The 17,524-nt window shown below is 46.7% G+C and overlaps 1 non-coding gene across 1 annotated transcript; it reads left to right on the top strand.

Annotated features, from left to right (window-relative positions):
• Positions 1-11,998: 11,998 nt before the first annotated feature.
• On the top strand, positions 11,999-12,072 carry Trnat-ugu. Its single transcript has one exon. It is a non-coding gene; the product is annotated as a tRNA-Thr (tRNA).
• The last annotated feature ends 5,452 nt before the right edge of the window (positions 12,073-17,524 follow it).

The raw sequence follows: 17,524 nt of genomic DNA, 5'->3' as shown, positions 1-17,524 counted from the left end.
TTTGTTTGGCAGTGATTCAAACGACACAAATAAGTTTCTCTGTTCACCTGTGGCATATAACATTTTTGTTACCTCATATTGTAAGCAGCTTGATTTGTTTGTGTCACTGTAATTTGTAAGCCACAGTGTAATTTATTACAATTAATTAATTGTTTTGGGTAAATAAACCTTGAATTGTATGTCCCCTTTTCATTAACCGAATCCCATCCAAACCGTCCGCTCATCGATGACTCCTGAAGGCATAAAATGCCTCATAATACGGGCCTGTGGTGCCGGTAACTTTAAATGAAATTCAGCGTCCAGTACTGTTTCTCGAGGACCAGTTTATAGTGTGTAGCAATGCGAAAGGTCGACATGTTGACCACTTGGCATGACTGCCGTGATAATAAACACACGAACCGTACCTGGTTATGTGCTTGATGTTTGGAATAATAGGGCAGACGTTTGGGGAAACCCTCCCCTGACGACCGCACAGTGGTTTGCGCCTCTGTTATCTCGATGCTACTTGATCTAGTGCCGTACCTGTTATGTCATTGAAGTTCGCTTAGAAATTTCTTTCAGATCCCACAGTTGAAAGTATATAGTTGCATTAGAAAAAAAAAAGTCGCTGTCTTAATTCGGAGACCATGAACGATAAAAATTACTTGCGAAAGTCAGAAAATTCGTCATGATGTGCGCTATAACTTGGCAAAAACCGCACCTCGATATATTTATCCGTTCCAGATATACAGGGTTATTACAAATGATTGAAGCGATTTCACAGCTCTACAATATCTTGATTATTTGAGATATTTTCACAATGCTTTGCACACACATACAAAAACTCAAAAAGTTTTCTTAGGCATTCACAAATGTTCGATATGTGCCCCTTTAGTGATTCGGCAGACATCAAGCCGATAATCAAGTTCCTCCCACACTCGGCGCAGCATGTCCCCATCAATGAGTTCGAAAGCATCGTTGATGCGAGCTCGCAGTTCTGGCACGTTTCTTGGTAGAGGAGGTTCAAACACTGAATCTTTCACATAACCCCACAGAAAGAAATCGCATGGGGTTAAGTCGGGTGAGCGTGGAGGCCATGACATGAATTGCTGATCATGATCTCCACCGCGACCGATCCATCGGTTTTCCAATCCCCTGTTTAAGAAATGCCGAACATCACGATGGAAGTGTACGGTGGAGCACCATCCTGTTGAAAGATGAAGTCAGCGCTGTCAATCTCCAGTTGTGGCATGAGCCAATTTTCCAGCATGTCCAGATACACGTGTCCTGTAACGGTTTTTTTTGCAGAAGAAAAAGGGGCTGTAAACTTTAAACCGTGAGACTGCACAAAACACGTTAACTTTTGGTGAATTGCGAATTTGCTGCACGAATGCGTGAGGCTTCTCTACCGCTCAGATTCGCACATTGTGTCTGTTCACTTTACCATTAAGAAAAAATGTTGCTTCATCACTGAAAACAAGTTTCGCACTGAACGCATCCTCTTCCATAAGCTGTTGCAACCGCGCCAAAAATTCAAAGTGTATGACTTTGTCATCGAGTGTCACGACTTGTAGGAATTGTAAACGGTAAGGCTTCTGCTTTAGCCTTTTCCGTAAGATTTTCCAAACCGTCGGCTGTGGTACATTTAGCTCCCTGCTTGCTTTATTCGTCGACTTCCGCGGGCTACGCCTGAAACTTGCCCGCACGCGTTCAACCGTTTCTTCGCTCACTGCAGGCCGACCCGTTGATTTCCCCTTACAGAGGCATCCAGAAGCGTTAAACTGCGCATATCATCGCTGAATGGAGTTAGCAGTTGGTGGATCTTTGTTGAACTTCGTCCTGACTGATGTGAGTGCATTTCAAGCATTTTGCCTTCCGCCCCGGCACGGAGGTGTGGTCTCGTTCAAGCACGACATACGCTTTCTCGGCTCCTGTCGCCATTTTGTCTCACTGCGCTCTCGAGCGCTCTGGCGGCAGAAACCTGAAGTGCGGCTTTAGCCGAACAAAACTTTATGAGTTTTTCTACGTATCTGTAGTGTGTCGTGACCATATGTCAATGAATGGAGCTACAGTGAATTTATGAAATCGCTTCAATCATTTCTAATAGCCCTGTATTTGGGTTGGCCTGTCTTTGCTGACTCGTGCCGTAAATACGGCGTGATTCTTATTAGCGTTTGAGAAACCCCCAAAGTGACGTAGATGAGGTTGAGGCAAGTAATTTAAGACACATGCGGCCGCAAATGTCGGGAAATACCCCAAAAGTAGATGACAGATGTTGAACATGTGCCGTCATCAGCCGACGTACCTAGCAGCAAGTGCAGCTGTGGAGCCTGCCTGTCTGTAGCATCTGATCATCCCAGCCCAAGTCAAGTACTCCACGAGTCGGTGTGGTTCCGAGACCTGTCGTTCAACCGGCACGGTAGCTCAGCGTGTTCGGTCAGAGAGCTGCCTGGTCGCTGTGATAAACAAACTGAGTGAATGGATCAACAACGAACTTCAATGGATCACATGTGACGTCCGCTACCACCAAATACAATGAACAAAATGGAAGAAAAAAGAAAAAAATAGAAAAGAGACTACATGGGCGACTTCAGTGCATGCGGTTCAGCGCTCTTGTCTTGAGCCGAGCAGGCAGTACTTTTTGCATTGCGCTAGACAGCTATATGTTTAAATTGAGGTAATATTCATTGTTTTATTTACCGGTACCGCGGACTCCGCTGGTTAATTGTAAAGTACACGGCAACAAAAGCCTAGCATATTGTGTCACAAGTAAGTAAGTGTAAGCTTCAGATTTGCATCGCTACCAGTAAATGACCTATGTATTCTTTACTAAATAAAGTCTACAAATAAAAAAAAGGGACAAACGAAGGAATCACAAAATAAAATGAGCTTTTGCTTGGTTACAGCCAGGACAATACTTTTGTATCTTCTATAAAAAAATGTTCAAATGTGTGTGAAATCTTATGGGACTTAACTGCTAAGGTCATCAGTCCCTAAGCTGACACACCTCTTAACCTAAAGTATCCTAAAGACAAACACACACACCCATGCCCGAGGGAGGACTCGAACGTCCGCCGGGACCAGCCGCACAGTCCATGACTGCAGCGCCCAAGACCGCTCGGCTAATGCGCGCGGCGCGGACCGCTCGGCTAATCCCGCGCGGCTATCTTCTACATTTACAACTGATCACATTTACAGAAAACAGAGTAGCCTAGGACTGCCCCCTACCGGCGAGGGTAGGATCGACAAGCCCAGTGGCTCCACGTGCGGCGAGGTGCGTCATCTGGCGACGTCACATGCTCAACATCTGTCGTCCACCTTTGGGATCTTCCCCGACATTTGCAGCCCCATCTGTCTTACACCAGATTACTTGCCTCAGCGACATCGACGTCGTTTCGGGATTTTTTAAACGCTAAAAAGAATCAATCTGCACAAAAAAAAGACATAGAATATGCCATAATCCTCTGCGTATCACAAAAGAAATCCAGTGGCAGTGTTTACAAGTTTAAAAGTAATAGTAGACACCACTAGAGCTATACCACCCTTCGCTAGCGCTGAAGAAGCCAATGAAGTGTGGCAATAAAATAAGTGTAAGCGTACAGGAACACCAGTTGCCGGCTCCATAACACCATCTACACTACACTACGTCTACATATATACTCCACTATCCACCAAGAGGAGTGTGGCGGAGGCCCCAATCGCGCCAGTCATATTCCCCCACCCCACCCCGCTTTGTTCCACCCGCGGATCACACGAGGGAAAACGACTCTCTGAACGCCTCAGTACGAGCTCTAATTTCCCTTATCTTTGAAGGTAGATCATTAAGAGATTTGAAAGTTGGTGGTAATAATATATGCTCTACATCCTCGCCGAAGATCGGATTTCGGAATTTAGAGAGCAGCCCCTTCTGTTTAGCGCGCCGTCTATCTGCAAACTTTCTATGACATTTGTCACGCCCTCGCGATGGCTAAATGTATCAGTCACGGATCTTGCCGCTCTTCTTTGGACCTTCTCAATCTCTTGAATGAGACTCAACTGGTAAGGGTCCCATACAGACGAGCAGTACTCTAAGACTGCACGAACTAACGTATTGTAAGCTATCTTCTTTGTTGAAGGACTGCATCGCTTCAGGATTCTACCAATAAACCGCAATCTAGAGTTCGCCTTGCCCGTTACTTGTGTAATCTGATCATTCCATTTGAGATCATTTCGAATAGTCACACCCAGATACTTGACGGATGTTACCGCTTCCAAAGACTGGGCTTTTATTTTGTACAATAATGGGATTTTCGCCTAGTTAGACGCAGTAGGTTACACTTACTAATATTGAGAGATAACTGCCAGTCATTATACCACCCATTTATTTTCTGCAAATCCTCATTGATTTGTTCACAACTTTCGTGTGATACTACTTTCCTGTAGACTACAGCATCATCGGCAAACAGCCTAATGCCGCTGTCAATACCATCAACCAGATCGTTTATGTAAATCGTAAAAAGCAGCGGTCCTATTACACTGCACTGGGTCACACCTGAAGTCACGCTTGTTTCTGTTGAAGTCACCATGTTGAGGACGACATACTGCTCCCTGTCCGTTAGAAAATTTTCTACCCACCCGCATATGTCACCGGATAGACCGTAAGCGCGCACTTTTTGGAGCAAGTGACAGTGCGGAACTGGGTCGATCGCCTTTCGAAAGTCGAGAAATATGGCATCAACCTGGGAGCCGGTATCTAGAGCCTGTTGTATATCATGCACAAAGAGGGCCAGCTGTGTCCCGCATGACCGCTGTTTCCTAAAACCGTCCTGGTTTCTGCACATGAGCTTCTCAGAGTCTAGAAAGGTCATTATGTCTGAACACAAAATATGTTCCATGATTCTACAACAAATCAATGTCAGTGAAATTGGCCGGTAATTATGTGCATCCGATTCTCTACCCTTTTTATAGATTGCTATGACCTGGTCTTCTTCCAGTCCCGTGGAACTTTCCGCTGTTCCAATGATCTCTGATTAATGATGGATAAGAATGGTGCTATATTTGTAGCACAGTCAACATATAATCTTACGGGGACACCGTCTGGGCCAGATGCCTTCCTGGCGTCTAAGGATAACTGTTTTACAATCCCACATGCTAAAGGCGAATATTCTGAGAGCCTCTCACAAGATCAGTTGTCTCAGCGATCCGCTGGCGGCGCATCAGCAGCTACTTGCTTAGAACCAGACGGCCTCTGGCGCTACCCGGAGCCTTCGGACTGCGACACGCCTCTTCAAAACGCAGACCAGGGAGTGTGTCGCCTGCAGCGAGATCACGTGAACAGAGGGCGGACCGCCGCCGCAACCCGCCAGACAGCACGAAAACTCCAGACTGGAAGCGAGCCTCCATGGACAGCGCCGGCCGGAGTGGCCGAGCGGTTAAAGGCGCTACAGTCTGGAACCGCACGACCGCTACGGTCGCAGGTTCGAATCCTGCCTCGGGCATGGATGTGTGTGATGTCCTTAGGTTAGTTAGGTTTAAGTAGTTCTAAGTTCTAGGGGACTTATGACCACAGCAGTTGAGTCCCATAGTGCTCAGAGCCATTTGAACCATTTGAATCCGTGTACAGCGGTATAAAGGCTGGCAGGCGGGGACGCCACAGCACACGTTGCTAGGCAACCAAGTCAAACATACGACAGAGGGAAAACCTCCGTCAGTATCAGTCGGTACAGGGCTCTATTGGGTAGTCAAACGAAACTGTATTACAAGTTGTCGTCACATATTGCGAACCATTTAAAGTTGTTCTTACAGTTAATTTATGACGTGTAGATTAATTCACCGTAACGACGAATCGTGATAACGTGTTACACTTCACACAAGGGGACCATAACACGAGTTAATCATGAACTTCTTCCTCTTCGGCTCGCGGGCTGTGCCGTGGCACGAAAACCACAGCGCCCAGCCTCGCTGGCACACTTCCACCACCGCCTCGCCACGCTGTCTGAGAGTGAGGAGGATGAAACTCGTACACACATAAAGACGAAACAAATTTTCAGTATTATTTAATTTTCTTGGCGCACTGAAGCCACATAATCTTTTTCTGGTACAAACTGTCGGCATACATAACCGCAACCGTGACTTATTTACTTTCATAATCGAAAAACTGTCTTTCACATATAATGATCGAAATATTGTAGCACTTTCGGAACCTCTTTATGGAGACATGAGAACTACCTGAGAAAAACAATGTAGACGTCCCCGACAGTTTTAACGTTACAGCGATTTGTCTTTGAAACGGGAATTACCTTGCAGATCGATCAGTCACATCTGCTCATGGACAGGGGCGCTTTCAACTGAAATGGCGTCGAAAACGGCTCGAAAACACATGTAAGGTCAGCAGTATTCTCAAAATTACGTTCCAGCACAGCAAAAGATGAAAGAGATACCGAGTAAGACGATTCTGTACTTCTTTCAGGACCACAATGAATTCTTCAAACCTCGGGTTTTCTTTAGTACCAGTCAGCTTGTCCGAATGTGTCCCTTCTACAACGTGATTTTCCTTTTAAATGCATCCCCATCGATTCAGGAAGAAGTTGTTTCTCGCCTTGCAACGTCTTATTGTGATCAGTGCATCAAGTTCACTTACAATGCGAGATCTGCAATCCATTCCGGATGTTATAATTTTCTTTCCTGCACTCCTTTTTTCTTCATAAATTGAACAATAGCGTGTTTTAAATCGAAAAATCGTTCCAGTCATGCCCCTTGAATTAACCAAAACATTGGTAGTAATACACTCCTGGAAATGGAAAAAAGAACACATTGACACCGGTGTGTCAGACCCACCACACTTGCTCCGGACACTGCGAGAGGGCTGTGCAAGCAATGATCACACGCACGGCACAGCGGACACACCAGGAACCGCGGTGTTGGCCGTCGAATGGCGCTAGCTGCGCAGCATTTGTGCACCGCCGCCGTCAGTGTCAGCCAGTTTGCCGTGGCATACGGAGCTCCATCGCAGTCTTTAACACTGGTAGCATGCCGCGACAGCGTGGACGTGAACCGTATGTGCAGTTGACGGACTTTGAGCGAGGGCGTATAGTGGGCATGCGGGAGGCCGGGTGGACGTGCCGCCGAATTGCTCAACACGTGGGGCGTGAGGTCTCCACAGTACATCGATGTTGTCGCCAGTGGTCGGCGGAAGGTGCACGTGCCCGTCGACCTGGGACCGGACCGCAGCGACGCACGGATGCACTCCAAGACCGTAGGATCCTACGCAATGCCGTAGGGGAGCGCACTGCCACTTCCCAGCAAATTAGGGACACTGTTGCTCCTGGGGTATCGGCGAGGACCATTCGCAACCGTCTCCATGAAGCTGGGCTACGGTCCCGCACACCGTTAGGCCGTCTTCCGCTCACGCCCCAACATCGTGCAGCCCGCCTCCAGTGGTGTCGCGACAGGCGTGAATGGAGGGACGAATGGAGACGTGTCGTCTTCAGCGATGAGAGTCGCTTCTGCCTTGGTGCCAATGATGGTCGTATGCGTGTTTGGCGCCGTGCAGGTGAGCGCCACAATCAGGACTGCATACGACCGAGGCACACAGGGCCAACACCCGGCATCATGGTGTGGGGAGCGATCTCCTACACTGGCCGTACACCACTGGTGATCGTCGAGGGGACACTGAATAGTGCACGGTACATCCAAACCGTCATCGAACCCATCGTTCTACCATTCCTAGACCGGCAAGGGAACTTGCTGTTCCAACAGGACAATGCACGTCCCCATGTATCCCATGCCACCCAACGTGCTCTAGAAGGTGTAAGTCAACTACCCTGGCCAGCAAGATGTCCGGATCTGTCCCCCATTGAGCATGTTTGGGACTGGATGAAGCGTCGTCTCACGCGGTCTGCACGTCGGTCACGAACGCTGGTCCAACTGAGGCGCCAGGTGGAAATGGCATGGCAAGCCGTTCCACAGGACTACATCCAGCATCTCTACGATCGTCTCCATGGGAGAATGGCAGCCTGCATTGCTGCAAAAGGTGGATATACACTGTACTAGTGCCGACATTGTGCATGCTCTGTTGCCTGTGTCTATGTGCCTGTGGTTCTGTCAGTGTGATCATGTGATGTATCTGACCCCAGGAATGCGTCAATAAAGTTTCCCCTTCCTGGGACAATGAATTCACGGTGTTCTTATTTCAATTTCCAGGAGTGTATATAAAGTCTCCACACTATTCGTCCAGTTTCACTGAAAAATATTGCAACTGGCAGTGTAATAATGCGTGCGATTTCAGAAATTTTACTGCTACTACCATCAATTTCTTCACCTGCTGCACGCCTCCAAATTTAGCACAAAGTGCTTCTTGATGTACAGAACAATGAATCCCGTCTGTAGATCGTTGTAATTTTTTGCTCTTTCGTCGCCAATTACATCTTTAAATTCTCTCTGTATAATATTGTAATGTTATTTTATCGCAAATAAGGAGTACCCGTCGCTTATGCAATATATGTATCGAGGATTCAGCAATATATGTATCGAAAATTCTCGTCCCTCTTTCTTCCCATTCCCATTTATTTTCAAAGGCTTGTAACAATAGATCGGTAGACTGGCCCTTTTTGTGCAAACAGCTACTGGACCTTTGAGTGTGCTTCATACCACGAACAGATAGCGAAGGGAGAACAGTGCTGAAACTAGGACTCCACCGAACTGAAGAGAGTTGTGCCGACCAAAAAGTGCCATTCCACGATATTAAATGAAATGCCGTGCTGTACAGAATATTTCCGGGAAGAATAGAGGAGAGCCGAGACAGGCACGTGTGATCTTTGACACGTCGTGGCCGGCCCTGTTGCTGAGAGACATGTCCTGAGTTTATGGCTAGCGGTTTTTCATGCGACGGCTCCCAGTTTCCGATAAAGTCTGTGTTGAGGTTTTATGCGCACCACCCATATCGGTAACGTTAATTATACAATGAAGAGCCAAAGAAACAGGTACACCAGCCTAATATCGCGTAGGGCCCACGCGAGCACGCGGAAGACCCGCAACACGACGTGGCGTGGACTCAACTAATGTCTGAAGTAGTGCTGGAGGGAACTGACACCATCAATCCTGCAGGGCTGTCCATAAATCTGTAAGAGTACGAGGGGGTGGAGATCTCTTCTGAACAGCACGTTACAACGCATCCCAGATATTCTCAACAGTTCATGGCTGGTGAGTCTGGTGGCCAGCGGAAGTTTTTAAACTCGGAAGAGTGTTCCTGGAGCCACGCTGTAGCAGTTCTAGTGGTGCGGGGCGTCGTTTCCCCTGCTGGAATTAACCGAGTCCGTCGGAGTTCACAATGGACACGAATAGATGCAAGTGATCAGACTGGATGCGCACGTCATGTCACCTGTCAGAGTCGTATCTAGACGTGTCAGAGGTCCCATATCACTCCAACTGCCCACGTCCCACACCATTACAGAGCCTCCACCAGCTTGAACAGTCCTCTGCTGCCACGCAGGGTCCATGGATTCATGCGGTTGTCTCGAACCCATACTCGTCCATCCGCTCGATACAATTTGAAACGAGACTCGTACGACCAGGCAACATGTTTCCAGTCACCAACAGTCCAATGTCGGTATTGACGGGCCCAGGCGAAGTGTAAAGCTTTTGTCGTGCAGCCATCAAGGGTACACGAGTGGGTCTCCGGCTCCGAAAGCCCATATCGATGATGTTCGTTGAATGGTTCGCACGCTGACACTTGTTGATGGTCCAGCACTGAAATCAGCAGCAATTTGCGGAAGGGTTGCAGTTCTGTCACGTTGAATGACCCTCTTCAGTCGTCGATGGTCCCGTCCTTGCAGGATCTTTGTCCGGTCGCAGCGATGTCGGAGATTTGATGTTTTACCGGATTCCTGATATTCACGTACACTCGTGAAATAAGTGGTCGTACTGGACAATCCCCACTTCATCGCTACCACGGAGATGGTGTGTCCCTTCGCTCGTGCGCCGACTGTAACACCACGTTCAAATTCACTGAAATCTTGATAACCGGCCATTGTAGATGCAGTAACCTATCTAACAACTGCGCCAGACACTTCTTGTCTTATATAGGCGTTGCCGACCGCAGCGTCGTATTCTGCCTGTTTACATAACTCTGTATTTGAATGCGCATGCCTATACCAGTTTCTTTGGCGCTTCAGTGTATTTCGAGAGAGTGTAAATAGTGGAGGGGCTAAGGTTCAGGTTACCAAGATATAGGTACGGGTTCAAACCTTGCCCGTCTACCGTTCCTCCTTTTTCAATTTCATCGTACAGAATGCAAAATTATTCAGAAACAGTCATTTTCACCGTAGTAATTTCATTAATAAGTCAATCATTAGGCACACTTCCTTCAACTGTGTATTCCGTTTGTGGTTCGTAGTTAAATTTCCAAATATTTGGACCGCTGCAAAAAGTTCTCAATAACGGGCGTAGTATTATCAGTTGCGGAAGGATTCCAGATACGGACGAAAGCACTCATCCCCAATTTTGACCCCAATTATGTAATTAATACCGATGAATGCGTCTACTAGTACGAATTACGTACAATAGAACCCTTGCGGAATGTGCATCGAAAATCGATTTGAACAATATTAATCATTATTTTCCAGCACAGTATACTATCACGAGTCAGCAACGATATTCCCTTAAGTTTTCTTATGTTTGCAAGAAACATACGGGAACTCTGGTCGAAATGTTAAACAAGGAGTTGACGAGTTGACTCTTAAATTAAAAGGTGTAGTTGTGACCTGCACGAAATCAGGAAAGTACACAATAGTACTGCACAAAGAGGTTTTAAAAACTGTCATCCATGGGACAAGAAACGTTTTTTTACACTATCGATTCGTGGGGAGGGCAGACTGACTACACTTTATGATTAAATCTTTGTAGGCAAAACACAAGCATACACCTTCACCGTAAAAATTACCCCACCAGAACGTACACTACTTCGCCAACCCAGCGATGTTTATTTTTACAGGCAGGTTATAATTTTCACGAAAAAAGATTGAAAATGCTTCCAACATGCTAAAGACTAACAGAAAAATCTCTTCAAGGAAAGTTTTCTTACAAATACATTCTTTAATTCTGCATCAGTCTGCTGCACCTGCTTTCACAGGCGTGATCAAATGCGTGTAGTTCGCATCGAAGTGTATCGAAGAAGGAACTATCTATTATCTTTTAATTTAAACAAACTGTGTATCCCAGTATCGCTTTTGAAAAATCCGCGTGCCTGAAAGATAGTAACGTTCATTAAATTTGAATGGTGCTCTACAAATTTGTGTTTTGGTTGTTTCCGCGACAAATGCTATCGGAAATAACTTTCTAGCACAACAAGCGATGCAAAAGATAGTGAGTAAGACGATTCTGTAATTTTGTAACAAATGGAATACACATTTGAAAAAATTTCGCTGTAATGATTGATTTATTAATAAAATACCTACAGCGAAAATGACTGTTATTTAATAATTTTGCAAGACACATGCTATTTAATGATATTCTCTACGATGAAACAGAAGAAAAAAATTACGCGGCGGGATTTGAACCCATATTACTAGCATGGTGACACCAAAATTTAGCCGCTGAGTTGCGCTACGCTTACTTGGTCGAAATATAGCTAAAGATGCAGATGTGTAAGGTACCCGTAAAACTTCAACATCGATATATACGAAGACAATAACTTGTTCTCGAAAGAACAGTTGCTGTTGTTGACCGTGCAGCTTTTCCTTGGAATAAATGATGACTAACTGAAAACCTCAGCTGCCGACAGGTGTTGTTGATATACCTTGATGTGGACAGCTGAAAATGTGTGCCCCGACCGGGACTCGAACCCGGAATCTCCCGCTTACATGGCAGACACTCTATCCATCTGAGCCACCGAGGACACAGATGAATAGCGCGACTGCAGGAAGTTACCCCTTGCAAATTTCTAGAAGGTACAATACATATGTAGAATTGTGGACAGTTGGGAATGTGAGTCTCACGGGAAGTGTGCAAGGGGTAGGTCCCTGCAGTCGCGCTATTCATTGTGTCCTCGGTGGCTCAGATGGATAGAGCGCCTGCCCTGTAAGCAGCAGATCCCGGGTTCGAGTCCCGGTCGGGGCACACATTTTCAGCTGTCCACATCGAGGTATATCAACAACACCTGTCGGCAGCTGAGGTTTTCAGTTAGTCATCATTCAACATCGATTTTCTCAGAAACTGAGGGCCGTCGCATGAGAAGCCGCTAGCCAGATGCTCAGGACAGGTACCTCTGCAACACAGCCACAACTCATCAGAATCTGTGATTAACAGCCCTGTCAGCGTTGCACTGTGTACTTGTAAATGTACTTAAGAGGCACCTTGATAGGTTACTGATTTTATTCTCCACAATATCCGTGTCAGGAGGAAGACCATAAAGCGAACATTCTGACAGATGATATAGCTTTGTGGTCTCTATTACTGCGAACGAAAGAGAAGTGATTCAGACGTAAGACAGCTGCTCGTACGACGAAACCAAGATTGAACATACAGTTGTGCGAGAAAATCAGGAAGAAGGGCAAGTCACCACCTCAGCCGCTTCAAATATCAACAGCTCATCTAGCCTCTCCGTGACACTGCTCAATAACGCCAATGTAGTGGCGATTTGCTCTAAATAGGTGATAATAATAGCTTACAGAAATAATAATAATTATTATTATCGACCGTGTGGAATACTGATAGACGAGAAAATTACTTGCAGCTTCCTTAAATTTTTAATTAAAAAGCAATTATAATTGCGTATATCTGGCGCAGGCTTTGATCTGCAGAGCCAATGTTTCTGAGGTTATCCGTGGATATTCCAATCCGCGCAGACCTCTATACATAGTGCTCCCTGCTAAGGCGAGTCGAATTACAGTACAGTGTATGGCGGATGGATCACCCACAAAAAATGGACGGAATGTATCCAAAACTGCAAGTGTTTAAAACAGTGTAGCAACAATAACTACTCAAGACTGTTGAGACATAGTCCGAGAAAAGGACCAACTTCGCGCTCTCTTGAGCGACGGGAAAGGTCAATGTTACGCCAATATCACGCACTAAATGCCTTCAAACGTGTTGCGTCGATCGGCTGATTAAAATTGGCTATCAGTCTCACTTTACAAATCACAAATCGTGGTGTTCACTCTGCAGATAATGTTGGGAGACCATACTATATCACTAACCTCGACTAAACAATTATTGGGACTAATCAGCGGCACAGAATGTGGTAACCTCACATGAAACAGCTGTTTCCGAGGCGAGAAGCGAAATACGTTCTCCATGCATAGGACCATATTTCGTGAGACGCATATCGTTCAACGAAGTTCACCCTGTTCGGATGGTGTGAACTTAATTGGATTATGGCATTAAATAAGCACTTAAACAAATTAGACAATAACAGTGCCCCGTGAGTAGTATCTTTGACACTTAATCATATCGTCCTAGGAGCAGAGTTTGAATCCATCTGCAACCTAAATTTTGAATAAATATCATCAACAGTGCTGGTAGAAGGCTTCCAATGTAGAAAGTCATTCTCGTTCTGCAAACGGCTTTATCGAAGCGGGTGGAGGGGCGGACAGGATTTCGGGACATCTCGCTTTGCAGTGACAAGCTGCCCTTCAATGACAGCAGAAACTGCAATGATCAAGGGGATGACGATGCAGAGGGCAATGGATGAAGACATGGATGAAGGGCAACAGCCAGATTCCATATTCACAGATTTCCGGAAAGCATTTGACATAATGCCCCGCTACAGACAGTTAACGAAGATCCGAGCACACGAAGTAGATTCCCAGATACATTATAAGATCAAAAGTATCCTCACACCTGGCTGAAAATGACTTACAAGTTCATGGCGCCCTCCATCGGTAATGCTGGAATTCAATATGGTGTTGGCCTACCCTTAGCCTTGATGACAACTTCCACTCTCGCAGACATACGTTCAATAGTGTGCTGAAAGGTTTCTTGGGAAATGGCAGCCCATTCATCACGGTGTGCTGCACTGAGGACAGGTATCGATGTCGGTCGGTGATGCCTGGCACGAAATCGGCGTTCCAAAACGTCCCAAAGATGTTCTGTAGGATACAGGTTAGGACTCTGTGCAGGCCAGTTCATTACAGGGATGTTACTGTCGTGTAACCACTCCGCCAAAGGCCGTGCATTATGAACAGGTGCTCGAGCGTGTTGAAAGATGAAATCGCCATCCCCGAATTGGTCTTCAACAGTGGGAAGCATGAAGGTGCTTAAAGCATCAATGTAGGCCTGTACTGTAATAGTGCCACGCAAAACAACAAGGGGTGCAAGCTCACTCCATGAAAAACACAACCACACCATAACACCACCGTGGCCGAGCGGTCCTAGGCGCTTCAGTCCGCAACCGCGCTGCTGCTACGGTCGCAGGTTCGAATCCTGCATCGGGCATGGATGTGTGTGATGTCCTTAGGTTAGTTAGGTTTACATAGTTCTAAGTCTAGGGGACTGTTGATCTCAGATCCTAAGTCCCATAGTGTTTCGCGCTATTTCAACCATAACACCACCGCCTCCGAATTTTAGTGTTGGCACTACACACGCTGGTAGATGACGTTCACCGGGAATTCGCCTTACCCACACCCTGCCATCGGGTCCGCAGCTCGTGGTCTAGTGGTTAGTGTTGCTGCCTCTGGATCACGGGGTCCTGGGTTCGGTTCCCGGCGGCGTTGGGGATTTTTCTCTGCCCGGGGACTGGCTGTCTGTGTTATCCTCATCATTGCATCATCATCATCATTTGTGACAACGGCTAGATTTGGACTGTGAAAAAAATTGGACTGTGTAACAACTGGGACTTCGTACGGGCGCTGATGATCGCGCAGTTGAGCGCCCCAGAAGTCAAACTTCATCAATACCCTGCCATCGGATCGCCACATTGTGTACCGTGATTCGTCACTCCACACAACGTTTCTCCACTGCTCAATCGTCCAATGTTTACGCTCCTTACAGCAAGTGAGGCGTAGTTTGGCATTTGCCGGCGTGATGTGCGGCTTATGAGCAGGCGCCCGACCATGAAATTCGAGTTTTCTCACCTCCCGCCTAACTGTCATAGTAATTGCGGTGGATCCTGATGCGGTTTGGAATTCCTGTGTGATGGTCTGAATAGATGCCTGCCTATTAAGCATTACGACCCTCTTCAGCTGTCGGCGGTCTCTGTCATTAACAGACGAGGTCGACCTCTATGCTTTTGTGCTGTACGTGTCCCTTCACGTTTCCACTTCACTATCTCATCGGAAAGAGTGGACCTAGAGATGTTTAGGAGTGTGGAAATCTCGTGTACAGACGCCCCATTTTGCTCTCTCACGATGTCTGATGACTACTGACGTCGCTGATATGGAGCACCTGGCATAAGGTGTCAGGACAATGCGCCTAATATGAAAAACGTGTTTCTGGGGGTGTCCGGATACTTTTGATCACATATTGTGTGTGAGTGACCCGAAGCTTTCTTACGTAACAGCAGCCGGTATGCTGTCGTCGACGTTGATTGTCCAACAGAGAGAAGTGTACCGTCAGGAGGGCCACAGGGAAGTGTGACAGGGGCGCTCTTTCTCTCTGTGCATATTCTCTCTCCCAAGAATCGTCAGGCGCATTTTCTCTGGTGTTTCTGCCGATATCTGCAGTTTCTTTTTTGCTAGGCCAAAGAAACACTGCTCATCACCTACAGTATTTCGCGCGACGCCCAGTGCCGACAGAACAAAACGACTTTCAATCAAAATTTTACACACCGATTCAATAAAGTGGCCCCAAATCAGTCTAGTGCGATGTTCGCTTTGTCGATATGAATTAACAGGAACAATAAAACACGGAGAGTAGTCAGTGCTCCAACAGTGAGAGAAACGCCCTGGCCCTCGCTGACTGATACTGACAGGCAGCTGCGCGCTGTTCAGTCGCTGGTGTAGTACTAGCTATTTCTCGAGTTTTACTGCTGCTTTCAGTTCATATCGATATAACGAATATCGCACTTGACTAGTTTGGTGCCGCTCTATCTAATGTGGACTATTTTACAAATCATTTTGTTTGTATCTGGAAACAAACCGACGCTTCCCGCCGACATTGGGCGTTGCGTGAAATACGTGACGAGCAGTGTTTGTTTGGCCTAGCTTCAGCTACACACCGTAAATTATTGCAAATATCTGCCGAAGCATCACTGAAAAGGCGCCTGACGACTCATATGAGACACGTCCTGTATACATAAATCACCTGCCGGATATGGCGAGAAGCAATCTGCGACTGTTTGCTGATGACGCTGACGTCGTTGAGTAACTGTAGAAGGATGCAGGGTGGCTTAGAATTTCTCTTAGGTGTGATAAGTGGCAGATTACTCTAAATGTAGACAAACTTAAGTTAATGCAAATGAGTAGGAGAAACAGTCCTGTAAAGTTCGGATGCAGTACTAGTTATGTGCTGCTTCACACATTTACATCGATTAAATATCTGGGGGTAGCACTGCGTAGCGATGTGAAATGGAACGAGCGCGTAAGGACGGTAGTTCTTTGTCTGCCTGTGTACTGTGCAGTTGCGTTCAGTGTTCACATAGCAGCTCGCGCTTTTCATTTTGTGGTTTCGATTATTAATATCACCTTCAGGGCCGTCTAAAATACACTAGAGTTAGTTTTTGTTTCCTTGCGTATTTCTTTGTGTATCGTAGTTTAAGTAGTATAGATTTACGCCGGCTGCAACGCCACAGTCGGGTAGTTTGAACAATTAGAGCTACTATTTGGTAGCCTCATTTCGTTATCTGTCTCTGTGCTGTTCAAATGGTTCAAATGGCTCTGAGCACTATGCGACTCAACTTCTGAGGTCATTAGTCCCCTAGAACTTAGAACTAGGTAAACCTAACCAACCAAAGGACATCACACACATCCATGCCCGAGGCAGGATTCGAACCTGCGGCCGTAGCGGTCTCGTGGTTCCAGACTGCAGCGCCTAGAACCGCACGGCCACTTAGGCCGGCATTTCTGTGTGTTGTGCAGTTGCGTTCGGTGAGTTAATGTTTGTATAGCAGCTTGACCTTTTCACCTCAGAAGTGCCGCAGTGGCGTAATTTTAATTTTTTCGAGAATCTGCTTGTACTTTTCCAGTCACTCTTCACTGCTTTGTTTGCATTTTTGAGATCTTATTCAGTGTTTTTTTTTCAGTACGATATCGATAGGGACTGTGCTGCTGTCCGTAACACCGGGAGACTGTGCTGGCCACAGTTGACAGGATTCCAGCTACTGCTCAAAGCTGCGGCCACATCGGGGCGCCTGTGAAGAGACCTGTGACACCCTTGGTGCCGTTGGTATTCCCGCGAGACATAGTTGTCACTACTCTTCTGATTTGCATCATGTGACCGGTTTGCCTCCACTCAAGAGTGAGTGGCGGACAGTGGCTGGTTAGCATGCCACTGGGCGGAATGCGAAAGGGGGGACGGGCTGCACAGATGGCTCCTTACGCCTTACTGACGGGTACGATATGTTACCCAGTGCTGGTAACACTTCTGAGCCAGCACGGGATGCCTCTCCTGATGGGCCAGCGGCCGATTTTCCTGC

The sequence above is a fragment of the Schistocerca americana genome, chromosome 3 (assembly GCF_021461395.2).
Source record: "Schistocerca americana isolate TAMUIC-IGC-003095 chromosome 3, iqSchAmer2.1, whole genome shotgun sequence".
Lineage (NCBI taxonomy): Eukaryota > Metazoa > Arthropoda > Insecta > Orthoptera > Acrididae > Schistocerca > Schistocerca americana.
Note: the sequence above shows the minus strand (reverse complement) of the source record. Positions and strands in the feature narration are given on the sequence as shown.